We start from the raw sequence: 25,308 nt of genomic DNA, 5'->3' as shown, positions 1-25,308 counted from the left end.
CTTACCACAGAAATCGGGGCATAAGTTGCTTTCTCTACCCTCTTGGGGAGAAGAAAGGGGTGTCCAGAGAGAAGCTCTCAGCCTAGGCTGTGCATGAGATCCCTGTGGAGTATTTAGAAGTCCCCAGCCACAGTCAGATACTTAATGTGGGTGTTGATCAGGTGTGACCCAGGAGAACCCAAGGTAAGAGTCATGCAGTAAAAGAAAAACAAGCTATTTCATCACTTGCTAGACAGGGGTAAGGATGCCTTTGCTAACAAAGATGCTATTAGAATGGAGTCTTGGGGTTGGGAAGGATGGTCATGCCCAACTCTGAAGAGGTCAGAGAGGAAGGAAGTCAGAGCCCAGGAGTGGGGGAGGGTAGTAAGTGAGAATGAGGAGGGATTCTGCCTCTGTCAACCAAAGGGTAGGTTGGGAACCCCATCAGATATGGAAGGGATCATATGGTGAGCTTGGAGGTCCTGGTTCAGTCAGCTTGGTTAGATTCTTGTTAAGCTGGGTGACGTAAAGAGAATCATAAAAGCCCCAAATCAGGGCCTCGTTGGGAAGGGTGGGTGGAAGGTAGAACCACGTGGTCTGGCCTTCCTGAGGCGAGCAGCCTGGTGTTATAAAAGACCTATCTGTTGTTCGGACATTTGGAGGTGACCCCAGGCTTTGGTGTGAGGTATGGCACTGGAGGGGCTTGCTGGGCAGTCCACATGGAAACTTCCAGGAGGCAGTGAGGAGGTAGGGATAAAGAGTTACCAATGTGGGAGGTGCTGGCATTGAAGGGGTATCAGCAGGCACAAGTGAATCAGGAATACCCTGAGTCACTGGGGAAGACTCGAGGTCAAGGAGAAGGACATAGCAGCAACCACTCTACAGAGAACACTGTAACCACTCTGCAGACAACAGTGACCAGAGGGACCAGTGACAATGGGGCATTGTAGACACCCACTAGGGCTTGCACAAGTGTAACCTTGTGTGTTACTGGTGCAGTGTAACCTGTAGTTGTCTGGTTGGTGTATGTGTGTGGCACTAATGACCCCTAGTGAGAGTCTGGCCAGCTCTCCTCCAGGATCTGGCTCTGCTCTAGGTTGTCCAGCCAGCCACTGTCCCAATGTGTGGTGCTCACCCACTACAGAAGCCCATGGCCTCGCCAAGCGTTTGTGACAGGATAGAAGGCAAAGTGAGCATGTATAGAGCAAGGCTGGTCACAGTGGTGTGTGCCTTTCATCCCAGCAACCCCTAGGCAGGCGTAGATGGATCTGTGAGTTCAAAAGGAGCCTTATCTACACAGCAAGCTCCAGAACCTGAGACTTGTTAGAAAGGCTGTTTCTGTGCACTGTATCTCATTGGAGCCTCCATTTGGAAGATGAAAAGAGATCAAATCTAAAAAAGAAAGAAAGAAGAAGGAAGGAAGGAAGGAAGGAAGGAAGGAAGGAAGGAAGGGAGGGAGGAAGGAAGGGAGGAAGGAAGCAGCACAGTGAGAACAGGGCCATAGCTCAGTTTGTGAAGTGCTTGCCACATAAGCACGAGGACCCTAGTTCAATCCTCCACAACCACCTCCATTCTGCTCTTGGCCCAGAGCGCCACTTTCTACCTTCCCTGTGCCCTCTCCTGGGACCTGGTTCATGATGTTCTTTTGCTGTGGGTAAATACCCTCAGTAGTCAAGCATGTTCTGTAATTACAATACCCCGTGGCTAAGTGTGTCACTGTGAGTATACATCACGCTGGAATCCACAGTGTGGCCTGTGGCCATCACTGTTCCTATTGCCCCTTGTTTTTGTCACAGATGATATCAGAAAAGTCAAACTAGTGGACTTCAAAACACTGTTCCCACCCTATGAAAATGACCCATAGCCTGGGACATGCCCTTCATGACAAGGGCAAGGCCTCTCTCACTACTCATAACTGTCCCACATGCCAGAACTCAGGAGCATCAGAAAGCAGTGTCCCTACCCCCAAAGCATTTCTATTTAGTGTGAGAAGGCATGAGGCCCTTCAGCTTAGGCAGACTTGTTGGGTGGTACCAGGCTGATGGTTTCTTTCACAAGGGTGGACACTTTTTCGCTGCCTTATTTCTGGTCATGCAGTTTTCAGGTGGGGCCCAAGTGCTAATGTCTGCTATACAGCTGACTAGGATCCATTAGGTTTGGATGAAATGGACTTGCATTATAGGCACAAAAAAAAATTGCCACCCTCAAAGGGAGTGGCACAATAATTCTGTGCATGATATGTGGTTACCACATAAGACTCTGGACATGAAGTGACCCCCATGTTGTGACTAGTCCCTGGTGGCAATAGTGACAGTGATGTAAGCAGAATGCATGGTTCATGGCTGGCCTAGAAATGGTCTGAGTACTCCATTGCAGTGCAGAATCGTAAGTGCTCAGGGGCGGCCTAGTTGCAGATGCCTGGTATAGCTTCTAATCTGCACAGAAGCAGCCGATATCATATCATCAGCCTACGGGTATGGTCAGATGGCTCCATGGCCACTAAGTCAGGATGATTGCTAGTGTAATACATGACTAGGCACCTGGTCACTGTGCAAGTCCCATGTCTGTACGTGAGTAGGGCTGACAGGAAAATGCCACATACAAGCTGCAGGGCCACCCAGCGAATGGATAACCAGACATCTGTTGTGCCTGCCTGGCTTATAGGACTTAGACCTGCTACAGACAGCAGATCCGGCAGATTGGGCAGACCAGAACCACACCCATGTTCACACTGGGTTTCTAGGGATCTGATAGCAATTGACTAGCTCTGCGCTTGGTATGTTGAGACTGACACTTAAGTACTGTATCACTTCATCACCTTCCTTCCGAGAGCTGTTCTCCTGAGTCTCTCCAGAAGAAAGAGGCTGTTGGTGTTTCTTTGGTAGAGAAGCCAGAGTTAGCATTAGGCACCTGCACTGTTGGCAGCCAGAGCCGGTGGTTCCAAAGACAATAGCTTGTGTTTTCAAACAAGCTGTCTCCACTACCAGAGCTCTACCGAGGCAGAGACTCCCAGACTCCCCTCCCCTTCCCTTTGTGCAGCCCAGCAAAGGGAGTGGGTAAAATGGTAACGGCAGACTCTGCCATCCCAGGGCTAAATGATCACTGAAGCACTTACACCAGCAAGCCCATTTCTTAGACCATTGGGCTAAGGCCAAACACTAAATCTCCAGCAGTATTTTGAGGCAGGAGATTGCTATAGATCAGCGTCCAGAGCACATCTCCTGAGAGCTCCAGATCTTGTGTCCCAGATGGATAAATTGGACTAGAAACACATGGGTAGTGACAGAAATAACATTTCTATTACTTTAGCCTATCAGTTTATTAAGAAAGGAAAAGGACACTCCTGAGTGGAAGCAGGCTCTGAGCTGGGAAGTCAGACACTCAGAGCCTCTGAGCATCAAGAAGTTCTGATCCTGTGTGGGTCATGTGCATGCACCAGCCTCCTCCAGAAGGCCTTGCAGGCTTTCCTTATGCATAATTTGCTTAGCTACACATAGCTAGGGCCATAAGGGTTTCTGATCTTTCTACCAACTAGCTTCCTTCTATAAAAAATATTTTAAATTATTCTCTGAGAATTATATATGCATATATAATATGTTTTGATCAAGTCCACCAGGAGTCTCTCCCACTCTACCGTTTTTCCCTCAAAACTTCATGCACACTTTCTTTAGCCCACTGAGTCCAGTTTGCTGCCAGTATGTCACAGGTGTAGGGCCATACACTGGGGCATGGTCAGCTTACATGGGACCACATTCTAAAAGAAAATCAACTCTCCCTCCCCTTGAAGCGATGAATTCCCTCCCAATGGTTCCTCACTCAGCCAGGGAAAGGGCTAAAACACGGTGCTAAGGCCCTATTCCCAAACACATCATGCACTTGCCTCACATGACATGAAGAAATCACATGAACACAAAGAGGCCATATGGACAGAACAGGGGAGGCAGAAGCCATAGGTCCAGGCCAGATTGCATGTTAGTGCAGAAGTCTGGGTAGCATCTTGCATAATCTACCTCAACTCAGAGCCAGGCATATTGTAATCACTGCTCCTTCATTTGTGGTGAAATGTTGGGAAAGTCTACATTTCCTGATGGTGTGCACCTTGGCTACAGAAGTTCTTTCAGTACAGGACAGTCGAAAGGCTCCTGGAGTCCCCGGAAAGACACACCCATCTGTTCTCTACTCTTCCCAGCTGGAAAGAATAGCTTTTTGCCCCACCTGCTTGAAGAATGCCGAAGTCTGTGAGACTATGGACAGTCCATTTTATTTTATTTATAAATTATTTTATTGCTATAAAGAGGCAATAAAATAAAATAAGAACAAGGTGGTCTGAAACATATAGTCCCAGGTTGAAGTTGAACAGGGCACTTCATAGAGATTCCTGTTTCTGTCGGTCTTTACATGGCTGTCCAGGTGGGTTATGCTCAAATGTATGCTGGCTTGTCCACACTGCTCATCAGGGCTCCGTGGAAATCACATGTGTGAATCTGTGTGACTCGACATCCTTGGCAAAAGCACAGCCTGCCAGAAGGAAGCCCTTATATAGCTTCAATGCCTGCTCTTCAGAGACATCCCCTCCTCCCTTCCCAAGCCCTCTCTCTGTCCTGTAGTCTACTTACCATCAAGTGGCAGGAGCTGTAAAAGGAAACGCCACTTCTCAAAGACAGAGATGGGGCAGCTCAGCGGGTTCTCATTTCCCAGTTGGTAGAGCTTAGAGCAGAAGAGGCTATATCACTGAAGGTAAATACCACTGGGAGAATAAGCAGAGACACAGTGCAGGGAAACGGAACTGAGAGCTTTTTAATACCATGATGAGAACACACATTGTGGTCCCCTGAGCACGGCCTGCCATGGACGCTCTTCAGGATGAGTGCAGATGGTGGTAGGCTCTGCAGGGGAAGGACTTCCGGGGAAGCCTCGAACTTGATGCCAGTTAATGTGTTTGTTGAATGCCCTTGAGCATTTACTCTTAACTCAGGAGTGCTGCCCTTAGAAATGTTTGTTAGCTTGGCATGGTGGCACAGGCCTTTAATCCCAACACTTGGGAGGCAGAAGCAGGCGTGAGTTCACAGCTAACCTGGTCTACACAGTGAGCTCCAGGCCAGTCTGGGCTCAATAGTGAGACAGTGTCTAAAAACGAAAAGAAAAAAGTGTTTCTAGAACCTTCTTTTTGTTCTGTTTACTTTGGTTTTGTTTCTTCACACCGTACCTTTATTTAGAAGCTCAATATGTTTGTGTTGAGTAAGTGAAGTTTCTCAAGTCCACTGAGGGTGAGGATATGTCACGTGGCCCCAACCTGACGTGGCAGCAGAATCTTACCACGGTAGCTCTTGGCCTGCTCCCATGGAGCCTCCCAGAACTTGGTGAGAGTTACTGGGAAAGGCCTTCCTGGGGCCTCTGGCCAAAGCTAATCAGTCTGATATTTGTGCCCCAAGGCATGGCCTCTCAGAGACTGATGACATTGGCTAGCATCCGAGCAGCAACATCTCAAGTGCCTACTGTGTGCCAGACTCCATCTTTCAAACCCTGGAATTCTATGCAAGGCTTTTCATCCCCTGACAGTTTGAAGAGTAAGGCTGCTGAGCTGTACAGCCATAGCTGTGTTTCTGTTTTAGCAGCAGGAAAAGACTCGGTGACCCTTGGGTGTGTGTTTTACCTTTATTCCTGGATCTCTTATCCCCTGTACTCCCTCTGGCCCTGCTGTGTTTTTCTGAGCCCCCTCTGATGTATGTGAAATAACTCGTAGGTATAAACAAAGGGTCCAAATGACTAGAACCTTCTCTTCCTGCATGTTACCCCTCTGGGACTAACCATGGATTCTGGTACTTTATAGAAGCTCCATGAATGTCCATCGGGTTGAGCCCATTTGCAAGGAAATCCAGAAGACCAAAGGGTTTGGGGGGCCAGGATTTTGGGGGTGAGTTTAGTACAGCATGCCATGGGGGAGCACAAGAGAGGCTCCATACCCTTTCTTAGCACCGCCGGCTGGTCTAGGCTTTAATGGGCTGTCCAGAGGTCCCCTTGGACAGAACCCTGTCTTCACCATGGTTTAATCCAGGATGGGAGCTAAAAGCAGGCTGGCACACACCCCTAAGCTTGAATAGAGGCCACTCTGTCAGTGAGCGGCCTCTCCATACTCCATACTCTCTTGCTTTAGATTTCCATTTTAAAATATGCTACATTAAACAGGAAGATGTTTTTGAAGTATTGAGTATCTGGATGGAATATTAATGTTAAAAAAAAAACCTAAACTCTCTCTTGAATAATACTTTTTTTTCTTAGTCTTTAGGACTTTTTATTCCTGTTGTTCTAAATTACCAGAAAAAGAAAAAAGACAGAGAAACAAGGCCATTGTCTCATTGCTTTGACAGATGAAGTGGACAGAAGCCTCTGCTCCTTCTTGAGCTAACCTTGACCTTGGGCTGTCATATCATCGTCCTGATAGACAGAGCAGACAGGGCTCAAAGCAAATGGGTAATAATGCTTCTGATCAAAGACAATGGATCTTTTAAGTTCTAAATAGAAATCTACATTTTGGAGGCTGTTAAAAAATTTAAGTCTCAGACTAAGAATGAATCTCAGTTGGTGGAGTGCTTGTCTGCCATGCATGGAGCCTTGGGCTCAATCCTCAGCACATAAAAACCAGGTATGAAGGCACATGTGGTGGTATCTACCTGTAAACCCGGCACTTGGGAGGTGGAGTTAGAAGATCAGAAGTTCGATGTTATCCTCAGATACATAGCAAGTTTAAGGGCTAGCACCAGACACAGGAGATCATGTTTCAAGAAAAAAAGAGTGGTCTTTACTGGCCATAGAGATAACGTCATAGTCATCCCCACCCCCCACTGTTTTCCAGTCCATGTGCGTGTGCATGGGTGAGTGTGTGCGTGCAAACCCAAAGACGATTCTTCTACCCACATTCCTGGTGGATAGGCATTCCACAGTTATGTGAAAGTCTGGTCACTCTCTCTTGTCAAACACTTAGGAACTGCTCCCTTCATAGTGAGAGACCTGGACTCTGACTCCGCCATTTCACTCACCTGTTCCCATGTTGCTTTAGTACTGCTGCTCTTTCAGCCCAGGACTGTCCTCAAGGGCAATAGGGGGGATTCCTGAAGCCATTGTTTCAGTAAACGTCCCTTTCTCCCGAGGGAACCTCAAGTCCCTCGGACCCAGAGGTCACCCATTGGAGTCCTTTGCCCAGAATCATTCCAACCTGTCAGTGTTGCCAACAGGAGAGTGTGGTACCCAGCCCCAAAGAGGGCTCTTCTGTCCATGCAGTGTCATGCCCCTGCCTCGGTGCTGAGGAGATGCTGCCTGCTGCCAGCAACTCCTCACCAGCTGCACAGCCAAAAATAAGTCCTCAGCTGCACAGGGCTGATCTTTCCGCTCCCCTTCTCCTCAGAAGCGAGAGTCCAACAGCCTGCCAGCTGGAACTGGAGATTGGGTTTTTCCACCCAGCTGAAAGGAAATGCAGTGCAGAGTTTTTTTCTTTCTTTTTCTTTCTTTCTTTTTTTTTTCAGTTTCTTTTTTAACCTTATTATGTCAAAGGAGTTGTCTTGTTCTTAAGGGCAAAAAATATCACGATTGCTTCTGAGTTGCTTTGAAAATAGCATTGGGAAGGGGAGGCATGCATCAAGCTTTTCCTGGCTCCTGGCAGAAGCACCTATCAAGGGAGGCAGATGCAGCCCCGTTTGAGTGGAGGGACTGCTCTGGGAAGGAGCCCGAGGCTTGAGTTAGGCTCAGCAGATCTGCTGCCAGCCTTGGATTGATAAAGTGCCTATTTGTACAGAGGACAGGAGCAGCTGCATAAACTGTGGAATTTTCCAAGGGCTGCAGAACTTTAAAAGCCGAGTTTGAAGTCATGCATTCCTTTATTTAGCAAATATTTATCGGCACCTGCTGTGTGCCAGGTTCCGGCTGGGGCTGCAAAGGTGGAAAGAGGACAGTCCCTGTCCTCAAGTGCCTCATGTCCAAGGGGAGAAACTGGCACAACCAAGATGAGAAGCCTGAGAGATCTCCTGGGCTGAGTGTTTTGTAGGGTCACCACCCACTACAGCGTAAGAGGCATGACATCATGACAGGGGGATTGGGCTGGTTCCGAGGACGGGTATCAGTACAGTCATCCATGTGGCTGTCAGAGCAATAAACGGCAGGGATGCACAGCATGTAGGAAAGACACAGCTCTGCTTCTGGGGCACAGTCCTGGGGACAATCCACAGCCATCACCGAGGAGGTGACAACCAAGCTGCTCTGGAAATGCAGGGCAGAGTGGGGAAGTGAGGCTCCTCCTGACCAGGAACTCAGTGGGAGAAGGCATAAGGATTAAAATAATTGGGACCAGAAGCAACTGGGGTCTGGAGAACGAAATCTCTCTCTCTCTCTCTCTCTCTCTCTCTCTCTCTCTCTCTCTCTGTCTCTCTCTCTCTCTCTCTCTCTCTCTGTGTGTGTGTGTGTGTGTGTGCGAGTGTGTGCGTGTGTGTGCGTGTGTGTGCATGTGTGTGCATGTGTGTGCATGTGTGTGTGGTGTGTGTGCGCGAGTGTGTGTGTGCATGTGTGTGTTTATGTGTGTGTGTATGTGTGTGTGCGTGTGTGTGTGGTGTGTGTGTGTGTGCGTGTGCGTGTGTGTAGTGAATGAACGAGGTTGGAGCTAAGACTATCAAGGTTCCTCACAGTGTGGCTGATGACAGGGAAAACTGAGGAGTGGGAACAGATGTGTGAGGAGAAATACACCTGTGGATCCACACTGACTCTGAACCCTGTACCTGCTGTAGGGGCCTACACTCTGCAGGCCATGACAGTCTAGTTGAGAGATGCTCAAGTACCTATTGTCACCTTCTTGTGGGAGTCACACTGCTGAGGTGGCAGTGGAGTGAGGAGAGGCTAAGGGGCGCATTTGGGATGTCAGGACTCACATGGATGATCAATCAATTGATTTCCACAAGAGTATTGTTATGCTCCCTGTGGCGACTGATGGGGGAGGGGGCTGGCATTTTGGCTCCCAATTTCAGAGGATACAGTGAACCACAGCAGCTGAGATGAGTTTATTAGTTGTAGTGGGGGTATGGGACATCAGCTCCTTACATCCTGGGAGATCACAAAGCAGAAAACAGGACTGGAAGCAGGGCTGAGCCATCACCTTAAAAGCATGTCCTCTGTGGCCTACCTCATCCAGCCAATGCTTACCACATCCCAAAAGTTTTCCCAGCCTCCCAAAACAGCACCACCAGCTGGGGGCTGAAGGTTCAAACACACAAACCTGTAAGCGACAGTTAACATTCAAACCAGAGCAGGTAGTCATGGGGAAAAGTTGGTATTTTCAACAGATGGTGCTGGGACAGTGAGACACCCAGATCTCTGAGTGGAGGTGTATACAAAAGAGCGTTGAGTCCTTACCTTACACAGTATAACAGCAGGCTCAAAATAAATCACAAAGGTAGACCACAAGCTGAAACAGTGAACCTTTTGGGGAAGACACACAGGAAAATCTTCATTGTGTTTTCAAAAGACTTAAGGGAATTATATTTTGGTTTTTGGGCTGCAGTAGTCAACACACAGACAGTTTGAGACAAGGAAATAAATTGGACATTATTAAATTAAAAACTTATGTGCATCTCTGAGTTGTCACTAGAGTGAAAAGATAGCCCACCAAACTGGTAAAAGGATTTTCTTTCTTTCTAAATATTAATATTTTTATTGGATTTAAAAAATTTATTTACATTTCAAATGCTATCCCCTTTCCCGGTTTCACATCTATAAACCCCTATCCCACCCCCTCCCCCTTCTTTTATGAGGGTGTTCCCTGACCCATCCACCCACCCCTTCCCACTCTTTGCCCTGACATTACCCTGCACTGGGGCATCCAGCCTTGGCAGGACCAAGGGCTTCTCCTCCCATTTGGTGCCCAAAAAGGCCATCCTCTGCTACATATGCAGCTGGAGCCATGGGTCTGTCTCTTTGGATGGTGGTTAAGTCCCTGGGAACTCTGGTTGGTTGGTATTGTTGTTCTTATGGGTCTACAAACCCATCCAAATCATGCACCTGATGAGGAATTGGTTCCTAGGTTGTAGAGAAAAACACCTCTCCTCTATAAGAAAATTACAAATAACACATTTCAAAAATGGACAGAAGCTGATATGTGGGTCATCAACAGAGCCCCCACTTTATTTATCTGGATACCTGGGTTCAGTTCTCATCAGTGAGAAAAAAAGAAAAAGAAATGTTACAGACATTTCACCAATGAAGATATAAATTACCTAATAAGCTCATAAAAGGGTGCTTATTAAGAAAATGAAAAAATCAAGTTAAAATGACAGTGAGGTACTTATAATCTCAAGGATAAATGTTATTTTAAAATATAGAAGATGGAGAAAAAGAAACGTTGGGAGGAGGTGCAGATATCAGACGCCTGTGCCCCACGATGGCAGTCTAAGAAGGCAGTCCTCTCTAGGGCAGTTCCTCAAAATGTAAAACATTCCTCCATCTCATGGTTCATAATGGTCGCCATCTTGAATCAGAGCATCCGTGACCACCAGCGTGAGGTTCCTTGAGTTGTTGGACCTATTAACCTTTTCTCCTCAAGAATCTGGGGAGATGATACAAAATGGCATGCTGCAAAACGAACTAAGCCAGACACAAACAGATGAGACCACATAATCCAACTACCAGGCAGGCCATTGGAATAGGCAAATTCCTTGCAGTGACAAATGGAATTGAGGTTCAAGGAGCTGTGGAACCATTGCTTAATGAGTAGAGTGTCTGTCTGGGATGATGGAAAGGGTCTAGAAATGGGTGATGGTGGTGTCTGCACAACACTGTAAGCGTGCTTGCTTAATGTACTTAAATGCTTCAAAAGGCCAATGTTATGTGAGGTAAAGAAGAAGGCAGGGCAGACCTTGGGCATGGGAGGCCCTTCCTCAGATCCGCTGGCTCTCCTATTTGGAGCTTGACTGTAGATGATGGCTACTGTCCACTCCCTTCACAATTCCCATTACCTCAGCTGTGCTAGGCTTCATCCCTTCCCATTCCCAGGCATTTGGCTGATATGGAGTTGCTCCTAAACTGAGAAGAGGCCTTTATGGCATGGTTCTTTCAACCTTTCTAATGCTGTGACCTATAATACAGATCCCTGACCACAGAGAATCATTTCATTGTTACTTCATAACTGTAATTGTGCTACTGTTATGAATAATAATGTAAATATCTGATATAAGACTCCAAAGGGGTTGTGACGCACAGGTTGAGAAATGCTGCCTTATAAAATGCGTCTGTCCCTGCTGGGTTCTCAGGGCATGGCTGAGAGCCCTGACAGGCCCGTTACTACAGCCAGCTGCAATGTTGGTGGATCTCTTGTAACCAGTAGCGAAAGTCCTCCCCACTCACAGAGTGTCCTCTTGCCATGTCTTTCCTGAGGTGGGAAGCTCTGAAGCCACATTTTGCACAATATCATACCAAACAAGCAACCATATGACACTCACTGTGTGCCATCCCATAGCCCAGGTTGCTCAGTGGAAGCAACTGGAAGCCTATAGTGTTCATTTGCAAATATGGCGGCTAGCTTGGGAGAGAGGTACAGAGAAGCAGTAAGACTATGTCAACAACAGAAACCCCATCAAAACACAGGCATGCTGGAGAAATGCTCTTTGCACAAAATACTTAGCTGCAAGCGACCAGCAAGCTCCCAGGAGGATGTGTTTACACGGTATCAATGGGGAGTTCCTTTTGCAATATAGAAGCCATGAGGAATGTTTGTTTCTGAAGACTGAAGAGAACATCATATCTACTAACTCTATACCCACAAACCCCACAGCCAAAGCACCTCTTGGTTAGCAGAGTGAGGGCAAGTACCCAGAACAAAGATGGCGTCAGGGCAAGCCCATAATAATTCATCAGGTCTGTGCATCAAAGCCACCATACTTAGTTCCTGCATGGCTCTTAGACACTAGAAGCTGCAGAATCTTGCTCAACAGCCCTACTAATGAGAAGCCACAGATGCCAATGTTCTGGGACAGTTCAGGAAAGGTTCCGGGAATTTGGCACCTAGGACAAAAGGAACTGTGGCCACAGCACAAAGAGAAAGCAGATGCAAGGAGTTTAGAATCCAGATGCCTCGGTGTGACATCTCTAAGTGACAGACCCAGTCACAGGAGCAAATCTTATGGCCCCCTGTGAGAGGGAGGGTATCATATCTTTACCCAGCCCAACAGGCCTGTGCTGAACCAGCTGGGTCCCTGCTCCTGCAGAAGGGCCCTATGAACCCTGGCTACTGAGGTGACTCAGATCCAAAGGAAGCTAAGAGAACCTGGGCTGGTAGCACCTCTAATGGGGTTGTAACTGTTCCTGCCTGGGATGTGGGCTTTGACCTGAGCTGTTACCTTCAAAAGGCAGGCTAGCTATCAGATGACCCTGAAAAGCTAGAGGCCACAGCATATATCCCACATTCTGGTAGGCCCAGCCCATGCCAGGGAGCCCACTGTGTTCTCACGGCCACAGGCACTCACCAAGGCCCAACAACTTCAGTGTACGTTGAGACACAGATAGAGATAGGTAACAGCAAATGGCTGGACCTGAGCCCTCTGACCCCTTGAGTCTCTGTACCCTTGAGAGCCCAGTCCTCCCATCTAGGAAAGAGGTACAAAAGCCACACCTACTACTGAGGATGGTTTTACTTAATGGGAGCAGGGTAGGCGACACCCATGAGCCATGGGTATTTAACATGAGGAACACATAAAGACTTGGTGGCCAGTGAAATCATGACAGATGGTGGTGTGCATAACTCACTTGGAAAGATTTCTCACTACAAGTTGTTACTGGATTCAAGTTTTTTATTTTATGTTGATGAACTGAACTTCATTTATCTAAAAAGAAAATTCCAGATACTTTGAAAGATTAAACCCTATCAGGGTGAACCATATAAGAAAGGGCCCAACCTATTACCTCAGTGCCACGCACATGGGGACACCCTTTTCAGCAGAGCCAGGAACATGCCCAGTGCCATTTTCCCCCTGCAGAGATGCCTGGGTATTCTTAGGCTTTCTCCAGGACTGTTCTGGACTTTCTCTTTCACCACAGGGAACCCTGCTGTCTCTTCTGCCCATGAAAATGACAACAGGTGGAATCTATGTCCAGAGAGGCAGGAAGCAGTGGTGAGCACCCTGCCTGTGTGGAAGTGAGAAACAGGGTTCTCTCACCGCCTTCCTTCACACCAAGCACACGGTTGGCATTCCTGTGGGCCGGCAGCATGCCCAGCTCCAGGCCACCACAAAGCACCCACCCCCTACACACACACACATACTCCGATCTGCCGTCAGCAGCTGTTTCTGACAGGTGTCCCACTCTCTACTGCAGATGGTGACCAAAATGGGCCCGTTGGCAGGCAGTGCACGGTGCCGCCCCTGCACATGCTGATGCGGTCTCTGACATACAGATCAGCCCTCACTCTATTCTGAGGCACCTTGCCTCTGGCTGCAGGTAAAACCAGTATCCTCTTGAAACCCCACAGGGTTCTGGGGGGCCCCACCTCAGCCTGGAACCCCTCAGCAACTGACAGTCTGTGAATCTAGTGGGTCCTTGTTCCAGGCAGGCTTAACTCACTATCCGACATGGAAGCAGGACTGCGTGTGTCTTTTTGCTGGTACATTTGGTGCAGCGAAGGACAGGATTTCCATAGCTCCCTAGGTGTGACTTTGGCCTCGGCCCAGTGAGGCTACAAAACTTGAGCTACAGTGGTCCCAGGGCTCCAGGTGCAGGGTATTCTTAGGCTTTCTCCTCTGTTTTCTTAATGGGGTCCTGTGTATGGAAGACACACAAGATAGAGCCACATCCACAAGTGAGATAGGGATCCAGGAGGAGAAGGGGTCAGAAGGGAAAGTGGCTGCCCTTCTGGCGTCCCCTTTCCTGCTGCCTGCCTGCACCTTAAACAGAGTTGTGGGCATTTGGTGGGGCTCAGCTTTCCTGCCCACAGCCCTGCAGGGGCCCCGCCTGCCCTGTGTTTGGGCTGTTCATTCCAAACACTGCGCTAGCCAAGGCTGCCAGATGAGAGTGTCATCTGGCTGAGACCATGGCCAAGTCTCTGCTGCTCTGTCCCTGGCAGGCAAGAGCTATGTTCCCAGTGCCAGGTTCTCAAAGAGGGAGACAGAGAGATGGGGGCAGAGTAAAGCTCCATGCTCCTAACCCCGCCATTTCCCCTCTTTCCTCCATGATTTTGTCAGAATCTGGATAGTTAAGGAGTAAACCACATCCTCCGGAGTGCTGGGGATCATGGGAGTGAGCGGAAAGAGTCGGAGGTGAACACCAAGTGTGTGTGCACATAGGCACGCACACACGCCGTGGGTCACAAGGCACAAAGGATGGTGGGGAGGTGATCAGGCACCTGGGGTGACCCGAATAGGATCTGAATGACACAACAGGGACCTGCACTGTCTCCTGCTTTCCCAACACAAGGTCAGACTCTCCTTCCACATACCTCTCTGTGCAGTGACAGCCTGGTGTCTCTAAGCCAGGCTGGAGCTAGAAAAGGAATCATTTCCTGTCCAGTAGGACAGGCAAGATAGTGTTTCCATCCAGAGGCACTGGCAGAAAGTCTAATGCTGATGGCCCAGTATGGTCTCCAGTGGTCATGGCTGCCTGTTAGCTGTGTGACCTTGGGCAGGCAACTGAACCCCTCTACGTTTCTGTTATCCATCTGGAAAATAAAAATAATACCCACTTGGGGGTAGTTTGGGAGCTTAAGTAACACCTCTAAGGAGAGTGTTGTCCTTTTAGAAGTGAGCCAGACCAAGTGTGAACTTGGCTAAGGTGGTGTAAGTAGGTGAGGCACTATCAGGAGAAGGGGTTATGGGGTTCCCATGCTTAGTTCTCTGAGGGTTGGGGCTCCAGGCACGTGGGCTTCTGTCCTCAGCAGTGTCTGTTCCATACCTGGACACTTCAAAACACCCTCAAGCATAAATGACAGTGTTGTCTTGTCCCTAATTTGTCTGCTTCTGACTCTGACTTCTGTGAGGTATGTAGGGATTTTCTTTCTCTCTGTAGAGACCATGGTTCCAGCTACTTCTCTACCATGCTAGTGCACCCTGGGGTGCATGGACTTGAGAACTGCTGGGACCTCCCTTGGGGCTGGGCAAGTTATGAGTTGTGTGTGTGCCCTTGAACAGAAGACACAGAGAGAGAGAGAGAGAGAGAGAGAGAGAGAGAGAGAGAGAGAGAGAGAGAGAGAGATCCATACTTCAGAGTAGAGAATGACAGCAAACCCTGGGCCTTCAGTTAAGCTTCCTCAGTCCCCTGTGCCCATGGTTGGTGTTTGGGGACCCATTTTAGAGTGGTAACATAAGTGAGCAAGACCAGCTTAAGGGTGACAGAGAGACGGGCAAAGACAGGTAGTGGCTGGAGCTTGGAGGTGTTGATGGGACTGTGGGAAGGCTCACATGGGACCGTAATCACAAAGTAAGCAGGACAATGCACAGCTGAGAGCCAGGCCCACTCACAGCAGCATTTACACTCCCCAAGCCCAGCTCTGGCTTGCTCACTGTAGGCCTTGACTCTAGGAAGCCCAGGATTGTGGGGGGTGGGGTGGCAACTGTTAGTAGGCATGAGTGGAGACAGTCATTCCAGGCCATGGCCATGTTCTCCCTCGAGCTGGATGCTCTGGGGCATCCAGTGTACATGTGGGTGTATAGAGCTCTTGGTCAGGTGTCCCCAAAGCTAGCATAGAACATCCAGCCTCTTGACTGTGTCCTCAGCACCACTGATCTGGATGACGCATGAGAATCAGGCCACTCAACTGGATGGGCCAGAGCTTAAGCTAGACAAGCTCTTAGCTTCCCCTGCTCGGGGCTTAATCCATTCCTCACGATTCCCCTGGTGTGGCTTCCTGTGGGCTCAGAAAGACCATAGCATCACAGGGCAGCCTGAACATTGCTGCTGACATTGAATCCTCATGATTTCATTTCTTTCTGGGGACAGCCCTGAAGAGAGGGCTTCTGGTCCTCCCCTCCCCTGCCCCTTACAGGAGAGAAAGCCAGGTCCCAAGGTCAGACACCCAAGGTTATGCGATTTGGCCAAGCTCAGGCCGGTTCAAAAGCAACCTCTGCCCATTTGAGGGCTGCTGAGGGTGTGATAGAGAATGTCTAACACCTACAGACAGATGCACAGTGCTGCTGAAATACATCATGCCTTAGCAAGAAGTCTAACGAACACGGGTTTTATTGTCTTAGCCGGAAGGCATACCAATTATATGCAAATGCAAATGATGTAATTAGCTTCTGTTCTAGCTCTCTTCTCTGAAGGGATTTCCAGTTCTTCTGAGTGCTGAAGGAAATAACAATTGTGTTTTGGCAAAAAGCACTCATTGCCTATTTCGAGTCTTCACCCCTAATACATGCTTTCTTTCCTTCCTCCCTCCCTCCTTCTCTTTCCTCCTCTCAAAAACATTAAAATTAAGATTAAAATATTTAAAAAATGTCTAGGGGCTAGGCAGATGGCTCAGTCAGTAAAGAGAGGACCAGAGTTGGATCCCCAGAGTCATGTAAACGGCCAGGCACAGTGGCTCAGTCACACCAGCAAGGAAAGGGAGAGGGAGAGGAGGCTTTCTAGGGTTCAGCTGGCCAGCCTGCCCAGCCTACTAGGTGAGCTCTCCGTTTAGTGAGGAAACCCTGCCTCAAAAGTAAGGTGGGAAATAGAAGAGAAAGATGGCTAACATCAACCCCAGGTTTCCACAGAATGGCATACAAATACACACACAAAAGCTTAAGTCAAGTAAATCCCTCCAGGTTTCAGTACTAAGAAGCCTAAGCAGCTTGCATGGAGGCCTATATGTCTGTCTGTCTGCCTGTCTGTCTCTGTCTCTCTGTCTCTCTCTCTGTCTCTCTCTCTGTCTCTCTCTCTGTCTCTCTCTCTGTCTCTCTCTCTCTCTCTCTCTCTCTCTCTCTCTCTCTCTCTCTCTCTCTCTCTCTCTCAGAATCTTCTAGTGATGCCTGTATGGAGTGTGTGTAGGGGGAGGGTGCTATTGTCTAAAACAAAGCAGTCGCCTGTGACTCAGCCATAGCCTCACATCCAGTGGAACAGCCACACTCTGCACAGTCACATGAGGGACACACACACTCAGGGGCACCACGCTCCCATGCCGCTGGCTTCCTCGGCTGGCTCTCCAACAGGCAGACCAAGCTGCCTTTTTCTCGTGCTTTTCTGGTCATCTATATTCTCAGCCATGCAAGGCTGGAGGCTCAGTCAGAGCAGCTATACATCTTAAATGCATTTTCTCTTATCGCTCATGTATTAATTGACAGTCCTATTTTTAGTTTCCTTGGGTAATGATTTAAAGGCCCAGCATTTCATTCTGGGGCCTGGCCAGTGCAGTGTGAAGTTATTCAGATCACAGCTCATGGGGGAATCGCGGCGTGCAAGCTGGCCAGCCTGTTGCGATGGGCAGATGGACCCTCGCCCAGGGCAGAGGAAGTCTCAAGGGAGATTTTAATTCCTTAATACTGAAACAAGCACAATTTTTATTGTCTTAATCAGTGGTTTAAAAAAAAACCCAATTAAACGGCCAAGTTTCATTTTTATTTTAGCTTGGCATAAGAGAATTTTAAGAAATCACAACTGCTTTTCACACACATTACTACTGAATGTGATTTTGTGTGTTCCAGAAGATTCTGCCAGCAGTCCTGCAGCTAGGGAATTGTATCACCATTAACTAAAGCATTTCTATCACCACCTCTGGGTGATTCTCCCTGGACTTGGCCTTCGTTGTGTCCGTGTCTCCTACACAGAAATGCCCACTTGTCACTGCTGCCTTCTAGCGGAGGCTGCGTTCCTTCAGTGCCGGGCACGTGAGGCATCGGGTGTACTGAGTAACAAGAGCAACCTCTACAGACATAACGGCACGGTTGATAGCTTTTGGGAACGCACAGTTGATTTTCCACTTAAGAATCCTTGTGTATTTTTAAATTTAATCTCTAAGCCACATCTATTGGTTTTTTAAAAAGTTTCTAAGTTTCTGGGGCTATAAAGTAGTCCCCAGCACCATGAGTAATATCTGAAAGAGACACAGAAAAATTTTCCCGATTAAACCAAATATTCTCTCTTCTCTCTCTCTCTCTCTCTCTCTCTCTCTCTCTCTCTCTCTCTCTCTCTCTCTCTGTGTGTGTGTGTGTGTGTGTGTGTGTGTGAGAGAGAGAGACAGAGAGAGACAGAAAGAGACAGAGAGAGACAGAGAGAGACAGAGAGAGAAAGAGCAGATAGATGCATATGTAGATAAAGATACTATTTACAATAAAAACATTGTATTGTAGGTATAGAAGCAGGGAACGAAGTGGGACCATACTAGAGTCTTGGGGGCAGATGTTATGCATGGCTATCAAGATCAACTTTAGAATATACCTGGAGTTACCAAAAGATGGATAATGAAAACCAACCAGTAGTTAAGAAACAGACAGAAGCTAGGTATGATGGTACATGCCTTTAATCCTAGCAGAAGCAGGTGGATTTCTGAGTTCAAGGCCTAGTCCAAGACTACCAGGACTACACAGAGAAAACTGGTTTTGAGAAGAAGAAAGAGGGGGTGGGGAGCTGGAGAAATACCTCAAAACAGGGCCTGAGTTCAATCCCCAGAACCCACATTAAAACAAAAGCTGTACATGGAGTTGACGTCTGTAATATCAGCAATGGGGAAGCAGGCAGGTAGATGGCTAGGTCTCCCTGGCTAGCATGCTTGGTAAGTTCCAGACCAGTAAGAAAACCCTGTCTCTTAAATTGAAAAAAAAAAGTGGAGAAAGCTTGAAGAATGACACCCAAGTCTATCCTCCTTCTCTAGACCGTGTGCATACACAGACACAAGTACACCTCTACACACACATACACCCACACACAAGTATTTGAATATATACCTAACCTATGAAGTTATATAGAGGGTAAATGATAAAATTAGAATGTGTCCAACATTGTTATTAAGAAAATTAAAACTAAAGCTAACATGGAGTGCCATTAGAATGAAAAAGTTACAAATTCAGACAATTCCCCGGGCCAGGATGGAGAGAGCCAGGAGCCTCACATACATCTTAGGTGAGATGTCCAAACTGGTACCACCGATTGGGAAAACCACTGTGAAACTTTTTGACCAGTTGAATACACATTAACACATGTGACTCAGCAGACCCACACCTATGTTTCTACCCAAGAGAGACAGGACTCGTGCTCTCAAACACTCGTGGCAGCATTTTTTATAATAACTCCCCAAACTAGAGAGAACAGAGATGGGCAAGCAACCTGAAGGCACAGATGCCTTCAGAGACACTGTTTGAGTTCAGGAAACAGCACCCAGAAGTACAGCGCTTTGGTGTGCTGTGTGCTTTTGAATTGAAGACATTGGAAGGTGTGGATGCTGCCTCAGAAGCAAGGACTCTCTAACCTTCTTTTGTCCCCACCCCAGGCACCCAGGGAGGGGCTGTCTCTGAAGTTCCCTCACCAGAGGGAGGAAAGTTCTTGCAAAAGAAATGTCATTCTCTTAAGCCCCCGTTCCTAGGAATCTCATCAAAGAGCAGGAAAGATTAGCCACTGGCAAAGAGACTCAAAGTCCCCAGCCCAGACAGACTTTGATCTGTTCTTCTGAGGGAGTCTCTGGGAGGTCACCCAAAGACTTTATCTCAGTCAGAAGTTAACTTTGTTCAAGGTACAATTCTGTCCCTCACCATGCTCTAACCTGCCTCCCCCAGGAGAGGAACTTTGTCCCAGGCCATTGTGTGCTCTTTGGGCTGTATCATTTCTCCTAAAATCGTTTACTAACCCTCCAAAATGCCCAACACCCGACTCCCAGCTCCATTTCCCTGGAGGAAGAGAGACTTTTAACTTGCACTTTCTTGCCCTCCTTTTGAGTTTCTAACTTGCATCACTTCCATGCGGATGTGCATGTCGATGGAACCCATTTGCCTCCCTCTCCCGTTGCAATGCTTCCGATCAGTGGAGGGCACTTTCCCCTTGACCCTACGACTCATGACCCCAAGTCGAGGAAGAGCAAGAGAGATGGTAGAGTTGGAAACTACCCTAACATGGACAGCACCTGTGTTCCAACACACAAAGAAAAGGTTCACAGAGATAGAGGCTCATGGCTTCTAAGAGCAGTAGCAGAGACCAGTTGGGGACCACATGGAGAGAGGCCACAGCTGAATAGTGCCACTGAAGTAAACAATAAGGATTCACTCTGCAGTGACTTTAGAGTTCTTGAATTATATGTTTGTTAGTTGCTTTAGTTGTTGTGGGCCTATAACAAATACCTGACAAGAAGCAACTTAAAGAGGGAAGGGTTTATTCTGGCTACAGTTCCTGAGGATGGTACCCATGGTCCACCATGACAGGGAAGGGAGTTGTAGCAATAGGAGCAGGAGGCAGCTGATTGCACACATCCAAAATCAGGTATAAAAGCAGCAAACAGGAAGTGGGCTTTGGTGGGCTAAACTCAAAACCTGCCCTCAGTGACTCATGTCCTCCAGTCAAGCTCCTCTGTCTAAAGGATTCACAACCATCCCAAATGATCCCTCCTGCTGGGGACCAAGTATTCAAACATTTCACATTTAGACCACAACACTTGACTCCAAATGTCCACTTTTCAGAGGGCATTTATGAGACAAAGAGGAAGAAGAAGAAGAAGAAGAAGAAGAAGAAGAAGAAGAAGAAGAAGAAGAAGAAGAAGAAGAAGAAGAAGAAGAAGAAGAAGAAAGAACTTACTTTGTATGACTTTAAGCTATTATAAGCATGCTGAAACAGAAGAAACCAAGTCTGAAGAGTTAAAGGAAAATATGGAAACAATATCTCATGAAAAATGAATATCAATAAGGAGACAAATTATAAAGGCATGGTGGTGCACCCCTTTAATCCCAACACTGAAGAGGCAGAGGCAGGCAGATCTCTGTAAGCTCAAGGGCAACCTGGTCTACATGGTGAATTCTAAGACAGCCAGGGTGATACATTGAGACCCTGTCTCAAAAGTAAAGAGAATAAAATTATAAAACAGAAGACCAAATGGACATTTAGGAAGTAAGCAGAACCAGGTAAATCATCAAAGCTTCAACCTTAAATGCAAAACTCCTCTAGAGGGAGAAGCTGAGTTGGCAGAAGAAACAGAATGAACTTGAAGGTAGGTCAACAGATATTTTCTAGTCTGAGAAGCATAAAGAAGCAAGAATGGACAAAAGATGCTTATACAACTCTATGAATAGCCAGCTTCCCCTTGCTATGACGCATTACCAGAGAGTCAAGTTAGAGCATGGGAGATTTATTCTGGTAAATGGTTTCAAAGTTGTCAGTGACGTTTGGTGGGCCTCTTGCACACAGTGTCCAGGAAGCAGAAATATAAAGGAAGGAGTTGGGGTCACAATTGCCCTTTCCAGGGCACTTCCCTATGAGTTCCTTGCAATAGGTCCCACCTTCTAAAGGTCCCACCAGGTTCAGAGCCCACTAGGCTGGGGACTAGGTCTTCAGCATAAGATCGTTGGAGAATATTCAAGATACAAACATAGCGATCCTAATTGCTGGACTGAAAGCTCTAGGGCTCTGGAGGACACGAGTCACAGAAAGAAGGTTAAAGAGAGTTCGTCCAGGTTTTGCTGTCTCATTTCACACTTGGGGAAAACAAAGATTCAGACGGGTAGCAGCAACCAACCAATGCTTGCATAACAACTGGACACAGAATCTTTAACTGTTCTGTGACCTGAGGCCCTCCCTACTTTACTGCAGAACATTCTGAATCCCAGGGAAGCCCCCCAAGGCCTGGGAACAACCAGCATAGTGGGCCACTCTGTACTGAACAAATCGGGACCAGTCTTGGAGTTACCAGGATTCTAATATGAGTGGGACGCAGCACTCAGAAAAGCTCCTGGCTTTGTGGAACGCAATGCTCTGAGCTCCGGCAGCTGCCATGTTGCTTTGAGTCCTTTTCTATTCAGTCTCTTGGGATGAAGGATCTTTCCTTTTAATGAAATCTGCATTTCATCCCCAAGGTGAAAACAAGTGTCCTTGGCTCTTCTGAGAAAAATGAGAAGTGCTTTCTTTTGTGTAATGAATGCTGGGAACATGCAAAAACAGAGGTTGTTCTTAATTGACTGCAGATATGGAGAAACAGATCATAACCCCTAAAGATACATAAAGCAGGAGGTGGGGGAAGGAGGTGAGGGAAGGAGGGAGGGAGGAGGAGAAGGAGAGAGGAAGGGAGGGGGAGAAGGAGAGAAGGAGGGAGGGGAGAGAGAGAGAGAGAGAAGAGAAGAGAAGAGAAGAGAAGAGAAGAGAAGAGAAGAGAAGAGAAGAGAAGAGAAGAGAAGAGAGGAGTTTCTCATGCAACTGAAAGCCACAAAAGGAAACTTCACTCAAGGACAAGGTCATTTGTGGCAACCAGCAGATGTCAGTGGCATGGTTGATTCAAGGAATTAGAGGCGGGATGCACAGCCTGTAACATTAGCCATGTGACTATGAGCCTGGTCCTCTGGCAACCAACAGGAGGTCACTAGTCAGTGCTTGGACAGTAGGGAAGAGACTTGTCCCTCTTGACTTAGAAGATGTAAGGAGATACAGCCCTGGGAAACACGAAAGGCTCACCCCCTTCCTCTAGGTCCTCACTTTAGTTCATTCACTTATAGACCTTACTGCAAACAAGCAGGAGAGCCTCAGAGGTGCCTACCACCTTTACCTATGTTCAGGTGGTCTCTTTGCCCCTGTTGCCACTGTGCTCTAGAGAGGTGGGAAAACTGACGACAGAGCTGGGCACTCAAATGGGCATGGGGAAGTAGACTGTCAGATATTCCCACCACTGCTCCCATGACCTCCTCTTCCTACCCTCCCAGGCCTTCTCTCTTTGGATTCCTTAATCAACCCATTCATTTCCTGTTTATCCCTGGCAGCCAAGGCCTTGCCTTCCTCTCTCTCCAGACCTTCCAGAACATTACAAACACACAATTACCCCCCTCTTCCTTGCCTTTGATCATAACATTCTCCTTATCCAGGGAGACCGACCCTTCATGCCATCAGAGCAGCTCTATGAATCAGGTTCAATCCTGCTTATATGACACACCCTCCAACCTGGATGACCCTCTCCCACCTCCTCACCCTCAAAGGATGTGTTCTGTACCTCAGTAATTTGGGAGTTTCATTCTGCCTCAAGGTAGATATTTGTGGTCATGGGACTCTTGCCTGATGCACAGGTCACCCCAGGGATGGGGTGGGGCCTTAGAGGATGCTGTGGGAACCATCCTGGGAAGAACAATGAACCATCTCTAGCAAGCTCTCAGATATCTACCACTCCTGTTTTGTCTCACTTTAGCTAATAAAAGGTACTCTTCTCAGATTGTCACTGCCACATGGGCCCCATTGGGTTATTTCTCTGTGTATATATGTACATGTGTATGCTGGTGTATATGTGGAAGCTACACGAGAACCTTTGAGTATCGTTTCTTGGGTGCCATCCACTTGGGGTTTTGGGACAGTCTCCCACTGGCCTGGAGCTCACCAAGTAGACTTGGCTGCCCTGCCAATGGGCTCCAGGTCTCCATCTGTCTCCACATCCTCAGTCCCTGCATTCAAAGTACAGGCAGGACTCTGGCCTTTTCCATGTGGGTTCAGGGGTCACATTCAGGCCCACATGCGTAGGGGACAGGCACATTACCAACTGAGCCATCTGCCCAGCCCCCTGGCGATCTCTTTTAAATGCATGTTCCAATTCAGTAGGTCTGGCAGAGACACAGATGTAGGTTTTAACTAAGCTGTGGCCACCAGTGCTTCAGATCCTCAATGGCTAAGCCAACAATGATGGCCCTCCCACTCTCCCTTCTGCAGGGACAGAGCTCAGCCTGTAGTACCCTCCCACTTTGATTTTTTATTTTTTTGCAAGCCCATGGGTCAGAAGACCCTGGGAATCACATCTCAGGTGCAGAGGTCAGAGGGATAGTGATGAAAGCCAATAGTGTGTGGTAGAACGGAAGATGCGGGAAAGGGCACCACACCAGAATGCAGCATGCTCTCAGAAGCCAAGTTCTCTGATGGGAAGGTATTGTTTGCATAGGCAGGTCTTAGGTTTAAGACAGAATGAGAGGTAAGAGTGCCACCTCCTTTTCTGCTTTCCCTACTGAGGGTCTCAAGGCAGAGATGGGCCAGTGCACTCTAACTCAGCCTTGTGAGGGCATCAGCTGTCTCCGGTCATGGGCTGTGATCGTAGGGACCTGCCCTTCTTGCATGTGCCATGGCAATTGCTTGATTCATGGGTACAGCGCCACCCTTCCAGTGCTCTCCCTGTTCTTGTCAAACACCCCATCCGCCCATGGCTGGGCCACACTGGTGGACAAGCCTACTCTCTAGCTGGTTGGCCTTCCTGCCCTGTGCTATACTGTACCACGGACATGCAGACCCCTCTGCTCAGCTCAGAATCGAAAATGGCTGCTTTTCTTGTTTCTAGTAGTTTTTATGAAAAGACATTCCAATTGCTTCAGAACCTCCAGACATTTTTTTTCCTCCTTTGTGTGTGAAACATGCAAGATTTCCCATGTTTGTAGGTTGTGCTATGTGTGCATATGTGTGGAGGCTGAAGTTGACATGGACACTTCTTCAAACACTCTCCATTGAATCTATTTCAGTCACTATTCATTGACTTGCCACTCTGCTACTGTGGTCAGCTGCTTTGCCCCAGGACCCCTGTCTCTTCCTCCCTAGTGCTAGCATTACAGCTGGCACTGCGGTCCTCATGCTCATGTGACAAGTGCTTTCTCCACCGTTCCATCTCCCCACCCTGCTCCCCAGACATTCTGATGTGTGGCATTCGGTCACCTGGAAGCTACCTGGAGTCTAATACCATTGACTAAGCCTATACGTGTTTGTAACTCTCTCTCTCTCTCTCGCTCTCTCTCTCTCTCTCTCTCTCTCTCTCTGTGTGTGTGTGTGTGTATGTGTGTGCCTCTCTTTCTCTCTGTGTGTCTGTGTATTTCTCTCTCTGTCTCTCTGTCTCTCTCTCTATGTGTGTGTGTTTGTGTGTGTGCCTGTGCCTCTCTTTCTCTCTGTGTGTCTGTGTATTTCTCTCTCTGTCTCTCTCTGTCTCTGTCTCTGTCTCTCTGTGTGTGTGTGTGTGCATTTGTGTGTGTGTGCCTGTACCTCTCTTTCTCTCTGTGTGTCTGTGTATTTCTGTCTCTCTGTCTCTCTGTCTCTCTCTCTCTCTCTGTGTATGTGTATTTGTATGTGTACCTGTGTATTTCTCTCTCTTTCTCTCTCTGTGTCAGTGTGGTGTGTGTGTGTGTGTGTGTGTGTGAGACACACATAGCACAGAATTCATTAGAACTGGATCTGAAAGAAAATGAAGTAGTCTCTAAG

General features: G+C 47.8%; 1 protein-coding gene and 1 long non-coding RNA gene across 9 annotated transcripts in view; one reads left to right on the top strand and one right to left on the bottom strand.

Moving 5' to 3' along the window:
* Positions 1-25,308, top strand: part of Msra (methionine sulfoxide reductase A) — a 338,461-nt gene that overhangs the window by 283,666 nt on the left and 29,487 nt on the right. The window lies entirely within an intron of this gene.
* On the bottom strand, positions 4,229-10,190 carry LOC120097017 (uncharacterized). 2 transcript variants are annotated; one of them, XR_005494052.2, is made up of 3 exons: positions 7,017-10,190; positions 4,596-4,726; positions 4,229-4,497 (listed from the first exon to the last, which is right to left on the bottom strand). It is a non-coding gene; the product is annotated as an uncharacterized LOC120097017 (long non-coding RNA). The 2 variants fall into 2 exon arrangements; XR_005494053.2 differs by having other exon boundaries at positions 4,596-4,686.

This window comes from Rattus norvegicus, chromosome 15 (genome assembly GCF_036323735.1).
Source record: "Rattus norvegicus strain BN/NHsdMcwi chromosome 15, GRCr8, whole genome shotgun sequence".
Taxonomy (NCBI): domain Eukaryota; kingdom Metazoa; phylum Chordata; class Mammalia; order Rodentia; family Muridae; genus Rattus; species Rattus norvegicus.
The sequence above is the reverse complement of the archived record's forward strand: the minus strand, read 5'-3'. Positions and strand labels throughout refer to the sequence as shown.